The following is a 16,373-nucleotide window of genomic DNA, read 5'->3' on the forward strand; positions in this document are numbered from 1 at the left end:
ATGTTTCTTCCATCAACCAACGAAGAAACACATTGGTACTTTCCCATGATGAGTGAGTGCTTCAGGATCTCTTGCACTTACATGTGCAGCAGAGTACTGCAATGGAAGCATGCTGGGCCCATAACCCAGAGGTAGGCAGATTGAAACTATCCTTTGCTATATGCATTTTTTTTGTTAATTAAAGTAATCCAAAACTGGGATTGATATTTTGGCTCTTTTATTTTTACTTAAAGTACAACAACTTTTACCATTTTAATTTGTTTTGATAGTATATTGACAGTATTGTTTTCTTTCAAAAATCCACTTAATTTTCTTTACCCTATTATTAAAATTGTAATTGACAAAAACAAACTACATTGTCACCAGAAGAGCAATACAAAATGTACAAGTGATATATTAAAATCATCTTTCCAGCTTTAATTTCAATGATGCATTGGGGCAACGATTTTGTGAGAAACATCTTCACCCTTAAATAAAGATTTTCTTAATTCCTTACCTGTGTGCTAATTAGATATCACATTGTTTTCACATTAAACAGACTTCCACATGAGAAAGCAGCAAGGATGCAGTGGCGTTAATGTTTCCTGGTGTCAACCTGTATTATTTCAGTAGACATTGAAATGAGGATGCATCTTGCTGCCTTTCCAATGAAGCAAGTTTAATTTAGTAATAGGTGAAAAACCATCCCTACAAAGGTGTTAATCAGAGACTTGGCTTTGTGGACACTTTTCAGAGAACAAATTTGTTAGCATAAAAATAAAGCCAGAAAATGAAGAGCTGTTTAATCACTCAATTGGATTTTTCTGCCAGCATATTTTTTTTCTCTGCAACCCACTGCTAAATTGTGCTTCCTAGCAGTTTTTTATAAAATCACTGAATCAAATCTAACTCTGATTACATCTGAGAAGGCCAGGTACCCTACACAATAACAGGGGGTATGAAATTTGACTTGTCTACTTAAAGATCACCAAAATCTGATAACAAGGTCAATTACGTCCCTGGGTGGGATTGAACCACCAACCTTTTGGTTAATAGCCGTACACACTAACTGATTGCGCCACAGAGACACTTTGCAAAAGTACATACTGACAAATGCTAATAAGCATTCATCTAAAACGTTTCCTAGAAAAACTTAAAAAAGTCAATAATCTGGAGAGTTTTTGTAAGATGTTTCTTCTATCAACCAACGAAGAAACACATTGGTACTTTCCCATGATGAGTGAGTGCTTCAGGATCTCTTGCACTTACATGTGCAGCAGAGTACAGCAATGGAAGCATGCTGGGCCCATAACCCAGAGGTAGGCAGATTGAAACTATCCTCTGCTATATGCATTTTTTGTTGTTAATTAAAGTAATCCAAAACTGGGATTGATATTTTGGCTCTTTTATTTTTACTTAAAGTACAATAACTTTTACCATTTTAATTTGTTTTAATAGTATATTGACAGTATTGTTTTCTTTCAAAAATCCACTTCATTTTCTTTACCCTATTATTAAAATGGTAATTGACAAAAACAAACTACATTGTCACCAGAAGAGCAATACAAAATGTACAAGTGATATATTAAAATCATCTTTCCAGCTTGAATTTCAATGATGCATTGGGGCAACAATTTTGTGAGAAACATCTTCACCCTTAAATAAAGATTTTCTTAATTCCTTACCTGTGTGCTAATTAGATATCACCTTGTTTTCACATTAAACAGACTTCCACATGAGAAAGCAGCAAGGATGCAGTGGCGTTAATGTTTCCTGGTGTCAACCTGTATTATTTCAGTAGACATTGAAATGAGGATGCATCTTGCTGCCTTTCCAATGAAGCAAGTTTAATTTAGTAATAGGTGAAAAACCATCCCTACAAAGGTGTTAATCAGAGACTTGGCTTTGTGGACACTTTTCAGAGAACAAATTTGTTAGCATAAAAATAAAGTCAGAAAATGAAGAGCTGTTTAATCACTCAATTGGATTTTTCTGCCAGCATATTTTTTTTCTCTGCAACCCACTGCTAAATTGTGCTTCCTAGCAGTTTTTTATAAAATCACTGAATCAAATCTAACTCTGATTACATCTGAGAAGGCCAGGTACCCTACACAATAACAGGGGGTATGAAATTTGACTTGTCTACTTAAAGATCACCAAAATCTGATAACAAGGTCAATTACGTCCCTGGGTGGGATTGAACCACCAACCTTTTGGTTAATAGCCGTACACACTAACTGATTGCGCCACAGAGACACTTTGCAAAAGTACATACTGACAAATGCTAATAAGCATTCATCTAAAACGTTTCCTAGAAAAACTTAAAAAAGTCAATAATCTGGAGAGTTTTTGTAAGATGTTTCTTCTATCAACCAACGAAGAAACACATTGGTACTTTCCCATGATGAGTGAGTGCTTCAGGATCTCTTGCACTTACATGTGCAGCAGAGTACAGCAATGGAAGCATGCTGGGCCCATAACCCAGAGGTAGGCAGATTGAAACTATCCTCTGCTATATGCATTTTTTGTTGTTAATTAAAGTAATCCAAAACTGGGATTGATATTTTGGCTCTTTTATTTTTACTTAAAGTACAATAACTTTTACCATTTTAATTTGTTTTAATAGTATATTGACAGTATTGTTTTCTTTCAAAAATCCACTTCATTTTCTTTACCCTATTATTAAAATGGTAATTGACAAAAACAAACTACATTGTCACCTGAAGAGCAATACAAAATGTACAAGTGATATATTAAAATCATCTTTCCAGCTTGAATTTCAATGATGCATTGGGGCAACGATTTTGTGAGAAACATCTTCACCCTTAAATAAAGATTTTCTTAATTCCTTACCTGTGTGCTAATTAGATATCACCTTGTTTTCACATTAAACAGACTTCCACATGAGAAAGCAGCAAGGATGCAGTGGCGTTAATGTTTCCTGGTGTCAACCTGTATTATTTCAGTAGACATTGAAATGAGGATGCATCTTGCTGCCTTTCCAATGAAGCAAGTTTAATTTAGTAATAGGTGAAAAACCGTCCCTACAAAGGTGTAATCAGAGACTTTGCTTTGTGGACACTTTTCAGAGAACAAATTTGTTAGCATAAAAATAAAGCCAGAAAATGAAGAGCTGTTTAATCACTCAATTGGATTTTTCTGCCAGCATATTTCTTTTTCTCTACAACCCACTGCTAAATTGTGCTTCCTAGCTGTTTTTATAAATCACTGAATCAAATCTAACTCTGATTACATCAGAGAAGGCCAGGTACCCTACACCATAACAGGGGGTTTGAAATTTTGACTTGTCTACTTAAAGATCACCAAAATCTGATAACAAGGTCAATTACGTACCTGGGTGGGATTGAACCACCAACCTTTTGGTTAATAGCCGTACACACTAACTGATTGCGCCACAGAGACACATTGCAAAAGTATATACTGACAAGGGCTAATAAGCATTCATCTAAAACGTTTCCTAGAAAATCTTTAAAAAGTCAATAATCTGGAGAGTTTTTGTAAGATGTTTCTTCCATCAACCAACGAAGAAACACATTGGTACTTTCCCATGATGAGTGAGTGCTTCAGGATCTCTTGCACTTACATGTGCAGCAGAGTACAGCAATGGAAGCATGCTGGGCCCATAACCCAGAGGTAGGCAGATTGAAACTATCCTCTGCTATATGCTTTTTTTTTTGTTAATTAAAGTAATCCAAAACTGGGATTGATATTTTGGCTCTTTTATTTTTACTTAAAGTACAATAACTTTTACCATTTTAATTTGTTTTAATAGTATATTGACAGTATTGTTTTCTTTCAAAAATCCACTTAATTTTCTTTACCCTATTATTAAAATGGTAATTGACAAAAACAAACTACATTGTCACCAGAAGAGCAATACAAAATGTACAAGTGATATATTAAAATCATCTTTCCAGCTTGAATTTCAATGATGCATTGGGGCAACGATTTTGTGAGAAACATCTTCACCCTTAAATAAAGATTTTCTTAATTCCTTACCTGTGTGATAATTAGATATCACCTTGTTTTTGCATTAAACAGACTTCCACATGAGAAAGCAGCAAGGATGCAGTGGCGTTAATGTTTCCTGGTGTCAACTTGTATTATTTCAGTAGACATTGAAATGAGGATGCATCTTGCTGCCTTTCCAATGAAGCAAGTTTAATTTAGTAATAGGTGAAAAACCATCCTTACAAAGGTGTTAATCAGAGACTTGGCTTTGTGGACACTTTTCAGAGAACAAATTTGTTAGCATAAAAATAAAGCCAGAAAATGAAGATCTGTTTAATCACTCAATTGGATTTTTCTGCCAGCATATTTTTTTTCTCTGCAAACCACTGCTAAATTGTGCTTCCTCGCTGTTTTTATAAAATCAATGAATCAAATCTAACTCTGATTACATCAGAGAAGGCCAGGTACCCTACACCATAAGAGGGGGTTTGAAATTTTGACTTGTCTACTTAAAGATCACCAAAATCTGATAACAAGATCAATTACATCCCTGGGTGGGATTGAACCACCAACCTTTTAGTTAATAGCCGTACACACTAACTGATTGCGCCACAGAGACACTTTGCGAAAGTGCATACTGACAAAGGCTAATAAGCATTCATCTAAAACGTTTCCTAGAAAAACTTTAAAAAGTCAATAATCTGGAGAGTTTTTGTAAGATGTTTCTTCCATCAACCAACGAAGAAACACATTGGTACTTTCCCATGATGAGTGAGTGCTTCAGGATCTCTTGCACTTACATGTGCAGCAGAGTACTGCAATGGAAGCATGCTGGGCCCATAACCCAGAGGTAGGCAGATTGAAACTATCCTTTGCTATATGCATTTTTTTTGTTAATTAAAGTAATCCAAAACTGGGATTGATATTTTGGCTCTTTTATTTTTACTTAAAGTACAATAACTTTTACCATTTTAATTTGTTTTGATAGTATATTGACAGTATTGTTTTCTTTCAAAAATCCACTTAATTTTCTTTACCCTATTATTAAAATTGTAATTGACAAAAACAAACTACATTGTCACCAGAAGAGCAATACAAAATGTACAAGTGATATATTAAAATCATCTTTCCAGCTTGAATTTCAATGATGCATTGGGGCAACGATTTTGTGAGAAACATCTTCACCCTTAAATAAAGATTTTCTTAATTCCTTACCTGTGTGCTAATTAGATATCACCTTGTTTTCACATTAAACAGACTTCCACATGAGAAAGCAGCAAGGATGCAGTGGCGTTAATGTTTCCTGGTGTCAACCTGTATTATTTCAGTAGACATTGAAATGAGGATGCATCTTGCTGCCTTTCCAATGAAGCAAGTTTAATTTAGTAATAGGTGAAAAACCATCCCTACAAAGGTGTTAATCAGAGACTTGGCTTTGTGGACACTTTTCAGAGAACAAATTTGTTAGCATAAAAATAAAGCCAGAAAATGAAGAGCTGTTTAATCACTCAATTGGATTTTTCTGCCAGCATATTTTTTTTCTCTGCAACCCACTGCTAAATTGTGCTTCCTAGCAGTTTTTTATAAAATCACTGAATCAAATCTAACTCTGATTACATCAGAGAAGGCCAGGTACCCTACACAATAAGAGGAGGTTTGAAATTTTGACTTGTCTACTTAAATATCACCAAAATCTGATCACAAGGTCAATTACGTCCCTGGGTGGGATTGAACCACCAACCTTTTGGTTAATAGCCGAACACACTAACCGATTGCGCCACAGAGACACTTTGCAAAAAGTACATACTGACAAAGGCTAATAAGCATACATCTAGAACGTTTCCTAGAAAAACATTAAAAATCAATAATCTGGAGAGTTTTTGTAAGATGTTTCTTCTATCAACCAACGAATAAACACATTGGTACTTTCCCATGATGAGTGAGTGCTTCAGGATCTCTTGCACTTACATGTGCAGCAGAGTACTGCAATGGAAGCATGCTGGACCCATAACCCAGAGGTAGGCAGATTGAAACTATCCTTTGCTATATGCATTTTTTTTTTGTTAATTTAAGTAATCAAAACTGGGATTGATATTTTTGCTCTTTTATTTTTACTTAAAGTACAATAACTTTTACCATTTTAATTTGTTTTAATAGTATATTGACAGTATAGTTTTCTTTCAAAAATCCACTTAATTTTCTTTACCCTATTATTAAAATGGTAATTGACAAAAAAAACTACATTGTCACCAGAAGAGCAATACAAAATGTACAAGTGATATATTAAAATCATCTTTCCAGCTTGAATTTCAATGATGCATTGGGGCAACGATTTTGTGAGAAACATCTTCACCCTTAAATAAAGATTTTCTTAATTCCTTACCTGTGTGCTAATTAGATATCACCTTGTTTTCGCATTAAACAGACTTCCACATGAGAAAGCAGCAAGGATGCAGTGGCGTTAATGTTTCCTGGTGTCAACTTGTATTATTTCAGTAGACATTGAAATGAGGATGCATCTTGCTGCCTTTCCAATGAAGCAAGTTTAATTTAGTAATAGGTGAAAAACCATCCCTACAAAGGTGTTAATCAGAGACTTGGCTTTGTGGACACTTTTCAGAGAACAAATTTGTTAGCATAAAAATAAAGCCAGAAAATGAAGAGCTGTTTAATCACTCAATTGGATTTTTTTTGCCAGCATATTTTTTTTCTCTGCAACCAACTGCTAAATTGTGCTTCCTAGCTGTTTTTTATAAAATCACTGAATCAAATCTAACTCTGATTACATCAGAGAAGGCCAGGTACCCTACACCATAAGAGGGGGTTTGAAATTTTGACTTGTCTACTTAAAGATCACTAAAATCTGATAACAAGATCAATTACATCCCTGGGTGGGATTGAACCACCAACCTCTTAGTTAATAGCCGTACACACTAACTGATTGCGCCACAGAGACACTTTGCGAAAATGCATACTGACAAAGGCTAATAAACATTCATCTAAAACGTTTCCTAGAAAAACTTTAAAAAGTCAATAATCTGGAGAGTTTTTGTAAGATGTTTCTTCCATCAACCAACGAAGAAACACATTGGTACTTTCCCATGATGAGTGAGTGCTTCAGGATCTCTTGCACTTACATGTGCAGCAGAGTACAGCAATGGAAGCATGCTGGGCTCATAACCCAGAGGCAGGCAGATTGAAACTATCCTCTGCTGTATGCTTTTTTTTTTTAATTAAAGTAATCCAAAACTGGGATTGATATTTTGGCTCTTTTATTTTTACTTAAAGTACAATAACTTTTACCATTTTAATTTGTTTAATAGTATATTGACAGTATTGTTTTCTTTCAAAAATCCACTTAATTTTCTTTACCCTATTATTAAAATGGTAATTGACAAAAACAAACTACATTGTCACCAGAAGAGCAATACAAAATGTACAAGTGATATATTAAAATCATCTTTCCAGCTTGGATTTCAATGATGCATTGTGGCAACGATTTTGTGAGAAACATCTTCACCCTTAAATAAAGATTTTCTTAATTCCTTACCTGTGTGCTAATTAGATATCACCTTGTTTTCGCATTAAACAGACTTCCACATGAGAAAGCAGCAAGGATGCAGTGGCGTTAATGTTTCCTGGTGTCAACTTGTATTATTTCAGTAGACATTGAAATGAGGATGCATCTTGCTGCCTTTCCAATGAAGCAAGTTTAATTTAGTAATAGGTGAAAAACCATCCCTACAAAGGTGTTAATCAGAGACTTGGCTTTGTGGACACTTTTCAGAGAACAAATTTGTTAGCATAAAAATAAAGCCAGAAAATGAAGAGCTGTTTAATCACTCAATTGGATTTTTTTTGCCAGCATATTTTTTTTTCTCTGCAACCCACTGCTAAATTGTGCTTCCTAGATGTTTTTTATAAAATCACTGAATCAAATCTAACTCTGATTACATCAGAGAAGGCCAGGTACCCTACACAATAAGATGGGGTTTGAAATTTTGACTTGTCTACTTAAATATCACCAAAATCTGATCACAAGGTCAATTACGTTCCTGGGTGGGATTGAACCACAAACCTTTTGGTTAATAGCCTTACACACTAACCAATTGCACCACAGAGACACTTTGCAAAAAGTACATACTGACAAAGGCTAATAAGCATTCATCAAGAACGTTTCCTAGAAAAACTTTAAAAAGTCAATAATCTGGAGAGTTTTTGTAAGATGTTTCTTCCATCAACCAATGAAGAAACACATTGGTACTTTCCCATGATGAGTGAGTGCTTCAGGATCTCTTGCACTTACATGTGCAGCAGAGTACTGCAATGGAAGCATGCTGGGCCCATAACCCAGAGGTAGGCAGATTGAAACTATCCTTTGCTATATGCATTTTTTTTGTTAATTAAAGTAATCCAAAACTGGGATTGATATTTTGGCTCTTTTATTTTTACTTAAAGTACAATAACTTTTACCATTTTAATTTGTTTTGATAGTATATTGACAGTATTGTTTTCTTTCAAAAATCCACTTAATTTTTTTACCCTATTATTAAAATGGTAATTGACAAAAACAAACTACATTGTCACCAGAAGAGCAATACAAAATGTACAAGTGATATATTAAAATCATCTTTCCAGCTTGAATTTCAATGATGCATTGGGGCAACGATTTTGTGAGAAACATCTTCACCCTTAAATAAAGATTTTCTTAATTCCTTACCTGTGTGATAATTAGATATCACCTTGTTTTCGCATTAAACAGACTTCCACATGAGAAAGCAGCAAGGATGCAGTGGCGTTAATGTTTCCTGGTGTCAACTTGTATTATTTCAGTAGACATTGAAATGAGGATGCATCTTGCTGCCTTTCCAATGAAGCAAGTTTAATTTAGTAATAGGTGAAAAACCATCCTTACAAAGGTGTTAATCAGAGACTTGGCTTTGTGGACACTTTTCAGAGAACAAATTTGTTAGCATAAAAATAAAGCCAGAAAATGAAGAGCTGTTTAATCACTCAATTGGATTTTTCTGCCAGCATATTTTTTTTCTCTGCAAACCACTGCTAAATTGTGCTTCCTAGCTGTTTTTATAAAATCAATGAATCAAATCTAACTCTGATTACATCAGAGAAGGCCAGGTACCCTACACCATAAGAGGGAGTTTGAAATTTTGACTTGTCTACTTAAAGATCACCAAAATCTGATAACAAGATCAATTACATCCCTGGGTGGGATTGAACCACCAACCTTTTAGTTAATAGCCGTACACACTAACTGATTGCGCCACAGAGACACTTTGCGAAAGTGCATACTGACAAAGGCTAATAAGCATTCATCTAAAACGTTTCCTAGAAAAACTTTAAAAAGTCAATAATCTGGAGAGTTTTTGTAAGATGTTTCTTCCATCAACCAACGAAGAAACACATTGGTACTTTCAAATGATGAGTGAGTGCTTCAGGATCTCTTGCACTTACATGTGCAGCAGAGTACAGCAATGGAAGCATGCTGGGCTCATAACCCAGAGGTAGGCAGATTGAAACTATCCTCTGCTGTATGCTTTTTTTTTTTTAATTAAAGTAATCCAAAACTGGGATTGATATTTTGGCTCTTTTATTTTTACTTAAAGTACAATAACTTTTACCATTTTAATTTGTTTTAATAGTATATTGACAGTATTGTTTTCTTTCAAAAATCCACTTAATTTTCTTTACCCTATTATTAAAATGGTAATTGACAAAAACAAACTACATTGTCACCAGAAGAGCAATACAAAATGTACAAGTGATATATTAAAATCATCTTTCTAGCTTGAATTTCAATGATGCATTGGGGCAACGATTTTGTGAGAAACATCTTCACCCTTAAATAAAGATTTTCTTAATTCCTTACCTGTGTGCTAATTAGATATCACCTTGTTTTCGCATTAAACAGACTTCCACATGAGAAAGCAGCAAGGATGCAGTGGCGTTAATGTTTCCTGGTGTCAACTTGTATTATTTCAGTAGACATTGAAATGAGGATGCATCTTGCTGCCTTTACAATGAAGCAAGTTTAATTTAGTAATAGGTGAAAAACCATCCCTACAAAGGTGTTAATCAGAGACTTGGCTTTGTGGACACTTTTCAGAGAACAAATTTGTTAGCATAAAAATAAAGCCAGAAAATGAAGAGCTGTTTAATCACTCAATTGGATTTTTTTTGCCAGCATATTTTTTTTCTCTGCAACCCACTGCTAAATTGTGCTTCCTAGCTGTTTTTTATAAAATCACTGAATCAAATCTAACTCTGATTACATCAGAGAAGGCCAGGTACCCTACACAATAAAAGGGGGTTTGAAATTTTGACTTGTCTACTTAAATATCACCAAAATCTGATCACAAGGTCAATTACGTTCCTGGGTGGGATTGAACCACCAACCTTTTGGTTAATAGCCTTACACACTAACCAATTGCACCACAGAGGCACTTTGCAAAAAGTACGTACTGACAAAGGCTAATAAGCATTCATCAAGAACGTTTCCTAGAAAAACTTTAAAAAGTCAATAATCTGGAGAGTTTTTGTAAGATGTTTCTTCCATCAACCAATGAAGAAACACATTGGTACTTTCCCATGATGAGTGAGTGCTTCAGGATCTCTTGCACTTACATGTGCAGCAGAGTACTGCAATGGAAGCATGCTGGGCCCATAACCCAGAGATAGGCAGATTGAAACTATCCTTTGCTATATGCATTTTTTTTGTTAATTAAAGTAATCCAAAACTGGGATTGATATTTTTGCTCTTTTATTTTTACTTAAAGTACAATAACTTTTACCATTTTAATTTGTTTTAATAGTATATTGACAGTATTGTTTTCTTTCAAAAATCCACTTCATTTTCTTTACCCTATTATTAAAATGGTAATTGACAAAAACAAACTACATTGTCACCAGAAGAGCAATACAAAATGTACAAGTGATATATTAAAATCATCTTTCCAGCTTGAATTTCAATGATGCATTGGGGCAACGATTTTGTGAGAAACATCTTCACCCTTAAATAAAGATTTTCTTAATTCCTTACCTGTGTGCTAATTAGATATCACCTTGTTTTCACATTAAACAGACTTCCACATGAGAAAGCAGCAAGGATGCAGTGGCGTTAATGTTTCCTGGTGTCAACCTGTATTATTTCAGTAGACATTGAAATGAGGATGCATCTTGCTGCCTTTCCAATGAAGCAAGTTTAATTTAGTAATAGGTGAAAAACCATCCCTACAACGGTGTTAATCAGAGACTTGGCTTTGTGGACACTTTTCAGAGAACAAATTTGTTAGCATAAAAATAAACCAGAAAATGAAGAGCTGTTTAATCACTCAATTGGATTTTTTTGCCAGCATATTTTTTTTCTCTGCAACCCACTGCTAAATTGTGCTTCCTAGCTGTTTTTTATAAAATCACTGAATCAAATCTAACTCTGATAACATCAGAGAAGGCCAGGTACCCTACACAATAAGATGGGGTTTGAAATTTTGACATGTCTACTTAAATATCACCAAAATCTGATCACAAGGTCAATTACGTTCCTGGGTGGGATTGAACCACCAACCTTTTGGTTAATAGCCTTACACACTAACCAATTGCGCCACAGAGACACTTTGCAAAAGTACATACTGACAAAGGCTAATAAGCATTCATCTAGAACGATTCCTAGAAAAACTTTAAAAAGTCAATAATCTGGAGAGTTTTTGTAAGATGTTTCTTCCATCAACCAACGAAGAAACACATTGGTACTTTCCCATGATGAGTGAGTGCTCCAGGATCTCTTGCACTTACATGTGCAGCAGAGTACTGCAATGGAAGCATGCTGGGCTCATAACCCAGAGGTAGGCAGATTGAAACTATCCTCTGCTGTATGCTTTTTTTTTTTTAATTAAAGTAATCCAAAACTGGGATTGATATTTTGGCTCTTTTATTTTTACTTAAAGTACAATAACTTTTACCATTTTAATTTGTTTTAATAGTATATTGACAGTATTGTTTTCTTTCAAAAATCCACTTCATTTTCTTTACCCTATTATTAAAATGGTAATTGACAAAAACAAACTACATTGTCACCAGAAGAGCAATACAAAATGTACAAGTGATATATTAAAATCATCTTTCCAGCTTGAATTTCAATGATGCATTGGGGCAACGATTTTGTGAGAAACATCTTCACCCTTAAATAAAGATTTTCTTAATTCCTTACCTGTGTGCTAATTAGATATCACCTTGTTTTCGCATTAAACAGACTTCCACATGAGAAAGCAGCAAGGATGCAGTGGCGTTAATGTTTCCTGGTGTCAACCTGTATTATTTCAGTAGACATTGAAATGAGGATGCATCTTGCTGCCTTTCCAATGAAGCAAGTTTAATTTAGTAATAGGTGAAAAACCATCCCTACAAAGGTGTTAATCAGATACTTGGCTTTGTGGACACTTTTCAGAGAACAAATTTGTTAGCATAAAAATAAAGCCAGAAAATGAAGAGCTGTTTAATCACTCAATTGGATTTTTTTGCCAGCATATTTCTTTTTCTCTGCAACCCACTGCTAAATTGTGCTTCCTAGCTGTTTTTTTTTATAAAATCACTTAATCAAATCTAACTCTGATTACATCAGAGAAGGCCAGGTACCCTACACCACAAGAGGGGGTTTGAAATTTTGACTTGTCTACTTAAAGATCACCAAAATCTGATAACAAGGTAAATTACGTCCCTGGGGGGGATTGAACCACCAACCTTTTGGATAATAACCGAACACGCTAACTGATTGCGCCACAGAGACACTTTGCAAACGTACATTCTGACAAACGCTAATAAGCATTCATCTAGAACGTTTCCTAGAAAAACTTTAAAAAGTCAATAATCAGGAGAGTTTTTGTAAGATGTTTCTTCCATCAATCAACGAAGAACATTCAAGCTGATTTCTTGCAGCAGCTGGGCACTGTAACAGCTCCAGAGCTGCTCTGTAAGGCAACTAAAAGGGTGTGGGCCCTGCAGCACTACCTGAAGTTCGCATTGTGCGTTGGAAGGCACAAAGTAAGCAGACGGGAGAAGTCAGGATAGTGCGCAAGGGCATAGAAGGGAGCGGCTCAAGAAAAGAGAAGTGGAAACAGACAGCAAATTAGGCTGGAGAGAGCCCTGAGACAAAGAGATCTGAATTATACGAGAGCCGACCAGGGGAAACACAAATTATGCAGTCGAGTTTCCCACATTTGGGGAAATCGCTGGAGCAGCGCACACAGAGTGCAATGGGTGAGCCTTGCCCTGGGAGAAGCACCTTCCTGATCATAGTATCTCACCTGGCAGGTAAGTAGGAGTTGGGCAAGAGCTGAGGAGGGTCGCTGCTCGGGCACCCCCCTGTCAAGTGAAGGAGATCCAACTGAGGCAGCACAAGAGAACTCTCGAAAGAAGAACAAGGCTAGAGGAAGATCTGAGACAAAGAAATCTGGCTTTTACCAGAGCTGACCAGAGGAAAGCACAAACACAGTCCCCCACTACCACAAATAATGCAGTCGAGTTTCCCACATTTGGGGAAATCACAGGGGTCAGCATACCCAGAATGCAATGAATGAACCTCACCCTGGGAGAACAATCTTCATGACCATGGTATCTCCTATACAAAATAAGTATGATTTGGGATAGGGCTGGGGAGGGCCGCTGCTCAGGCACATCTCTGTCAAGTAAAGGAGATTCAACTGAGGCAGCACAAGGGAACTCTCATCTGGGGACAACAACTGCAGGGAGAACACATATTTTCAGATGAACATGGGAGGGCAGAAGGCTGCCTAATACTGAAGCACCCCCAAACAACAAACCAAATGCAACAACTAGTACAAGCATTCCTGGGGGAAGGCCTGCAGCAGATGGATTTGCATATGGTGATGTCATCCAAGCAGTGGGTCAAAGTTGGCTTCAACCCTCGTCTGCATATGAAAAGAGAAAAGGGGCGTGCAGGGCATGGCGGCCTTTTGCGGCGCTTGGATGACCCCTAGTTCGCATTAAACACCTCCACCCTACTTCGGTGTGGGGCTCATGTTGGCTATGCCCCAGCCCCTGAAGCATTCAAGCTGATTACTTGCAGCAGCTGGGCACTGTAATAGCTCCAGAGCTGCTCTGTAAGGCAAGTAAAAGGGTGTGGGCCCTGCAGCACTACCTGTAGTTCGCATTGTGCGTTGGAAGGCACAAAGTAAGCAGATGGGAGAAGTCAAGATAGTGCGCAAGGGCATAGAAGGGAGCGGCTCAAGAAAAGAGAAGTGGAAACAGACAGCAAACTAGGCTGGAGAAAGACCTGAGACAAAGAGATCTGAATTATACGAGAGCCGACCAGAGGAAACACAAATTATGCAGTCAAGTTTCCCACATTTGGGGAAATCGCAGGAGCAGCACACCCAGAGTGCAATGGGTGAGCCTTGCCCTGGGAGAAGCACCTTCCTGATCATAGTATCTCACCTGGCAGGTAAGTAGGAGTTGGGCTAGAGCTGGGGAGGGTCGCTGCTCGGGCACCCCCCTGTCAAGTGAAGGAGATCCAACTGAGGCAGCACAAGGGAACTCTCGAAAGAAGAACAAGGCTAGAGGAAGATCTGAGACAAAGAAATCTGACTTTTACCAGAGCTGAGCAGAGGAAAGCACAAACACAGTCCCCCACTACCACAAATAATGCAGTCGAGTTTCCCACATTTGGGGAAATCACAGGGGTCAGCATACCCAGAATGCAATGAATGAACCTCACCCTGGGAGAACAATCTTCATGACCATGGTATCTCCTATGCAAAATAAGTATGATTTGGGATAGGGCTGGGGAGGGCCGCTGCTCAGGCACATCTCTGTCAAGTAAAGGAGATTCAACTGAGGCAGCACAAGGGAACTCTCATCTGGGGACAACAACTGCAGGGAGAACACATATTTTCAGATGAACATGGGAGGGCAGAAGGCTGCCTAATACTGAAGCACCCCCAAACAACAAACCAAAGGCAACAACTAGTGCAAGCATTCCTGGGGGAAGGCCTGCAGCATATTGATTTGCATATGGTAATGCCATCCAAGCAGTGGGTCAAAGTTGGCTTCAACCCTCGTCTGCATATGAAAAGAGAAAAGGGGCGTGCAGGGCATGGCGGCCTTTTGCGGCGCTTGGGTGACCCTTAGTTCGCATTAAACACCCCCACCCTCCTTCGGTGTGGGGCTCATGTTGGCAATGCCCCAGCCCCTGAAGCATTCAAGCTGATTTCTTGCAGCAGCTGGGCACTGTAACAGCTCCAGAGCTGCTCTGTGAGGCAAGTAAAAGGGTGTGGGCCCTGCAGCACTACCTGTAGTTTGCATTGTGCGTTGGAAGGCACAAAGTAAGCAGACGGGAGAAGTCAGGATAGTGCGCAAGGGCATAGAAGGGAGCGGCTCAAGAAAAGAGAAGTGGAAACAGACAGCAAACTAGGCTGGAGAGAGACCTGAGACAAAGAGATCTGAATTATACGAGAGCCGACCAGGGGAAACACAAATTATGCAGTCAAGTTTCCCACATTTGGGGAAATCACAGGGGCAGCACACCCAGAGTGCAATGGGTGAGCCTTGCCCTGGGAGAAGCACCTTCATGATCATAGTATCTCACCTGGCAGGTAAGTAGGAGTTGGGCTAGAGCTGCGAAGGGTCGCTGCTCGGGTACCCCCCTGTCAAGTGAAGGAGATCCAACTGAGGCAGCACAAGGGAACTCTCGAAAGAGGAACAAGGCTAGAGGAAGATCTGAGACAAAGAAATCTGATTTTTACCAGAGTTGACCAGAAGAAAGCACAAACACAGTCCCCCACTACCACAAATAATGCAGTTGAGTTTCCCACATTTGGGGAAATCACAGGGGTCAGCATACCCAGAATGCAATGAATGAACCTCACCCTGGGAGAACAATCTTCATGACCATGGTATCTCCTATGCAAAATAAGTATGATTTGGGATAGGGCTGGGGAGGGCCGCTGCTCAGGCACATCTCTGTCAAGTAAAGGAGATTCAACTGAGGCAGCACAAGGGAACTCTCATCTGGGGACAACAACTGCAGGGAGAACACATATTTTCAGATGAACATGGGAGGGCAGAAGGCTGCCTAATACTGAAGCACCCCCAAACAACAAACCAAATGCAACAACTAGTGCAAGCATTCCTGGGGGAAGGCCTGCAGCAGATGGATTTGCATATGGTGATGTCATCCAAGCAGTGGGTCAAAGTTGGCTTCAACCCTCGTCTGCATATGAAAAAAAAAAGGGATGTGCAGGGCATGGCGTCCTTTTGTGGCGCTTGGATGACCCCTAATTCGCATTAAACATCTCCACCCTCCTTCGGTGTGGGGCTCATGTTGGCTATGCCCCAGCCCCTGAAGCATTCAAGATGATTTCTTGCAGCAGCTGGGCACTGTAACAGCTCCA

General features: G+C 38.1%; 6 non-coding genes across 6 annotated transcripts; all 6 read right to left on the reverse strand.

Moving 5' to 3' along the window:
• Nucleotides 1-13,120: 13,120 nt before the first annotated feature.
• Nucleotides 13,121-13,283, reverse strand: LOC135042046 (U1 spliceosomal RNA). The gene has a single exon (XR_010235383.1). It is a non-coding gene; the product is annotated as a U1 spliceosomal RNA (small nuclear RNA).
• A 152-nt stretch (nt 13,284-13,435) lies between these two features.
• On the reverse strand, nt 13,436-13,599 carry LOC135042071 (U1 spliceosomal RNA). Its single transcript, XR_010235404.1, has one exon. It is a non-coding gene; the product is annotated as a U1 spliceosomal RNA (small nuclear RNA).
• A 671-nt stretch (nt 13,600-14,270) lies between these two features.
• On the reverse strand, nt 14,271-14,433 carry LOC135042084 (U1 spliceosomal RNA). Its single transcript, XR_010235417.1, has one exon. It is a non-coding gene; the product is annotated as a U1 spliceosomal RNA (small nuclear RNA).
• Nucleotides 14,434-14,585: 152 nt separating this feature from the next.
• On the reverse strand, nt 14,586-14,749 carry LOC135042052 (U1 spliceosomal RNA). The gene has a single exon (XR_010235386.1). It is a non-coding gene; the product is annotated as a U1 spliceosomal RNA (small nuclear RNA).
• Nucleotides 14,750-15,420: 671 nt separating this feature from the next.
• LOC135042092 (U1 spliceosomal RNA) lies at nt 15,421-15,583 on the reverse strand. The gene has a single exon (XR_010235426.1). It is a non-coding gene; the product is annotated as a U1 spliceosomal RNA (small nuclear RNA).
• A 152-nt stretch (nt 15,584-15,735) lies between these two features.
• LOC135042069 (U1 spliceosomal RNA) lies at nt 15,736-15,899 on the reverse strand. Its single transcript, XR_010235402.1, has one exon. It is a non-coding gene; the product is annotated as a U1 spliceosomal RNA (small nuclear RNA).
• Between the last annotated feature and the right edge of the window lie 474 nt (nt 15,900-16,373).

The sequence above is a fragment of the Pseudophryne corroboree genome, unplaced genomic scaffold (genome assembly GCF_028390025.1).
Source record: "Pseudophryne corroboree isolate aPseCor3 unplaced genomic scaffold, aPseCor3.hap2 scaffold_814, whole genome shotgun sequence".
Taxonomy (NCBI): Eukaryota; Metazoa; Chordata; class Amphibia; order Anura; family Myobatrachidae; genus Pseudophryne; species Pseudophryne corroboree.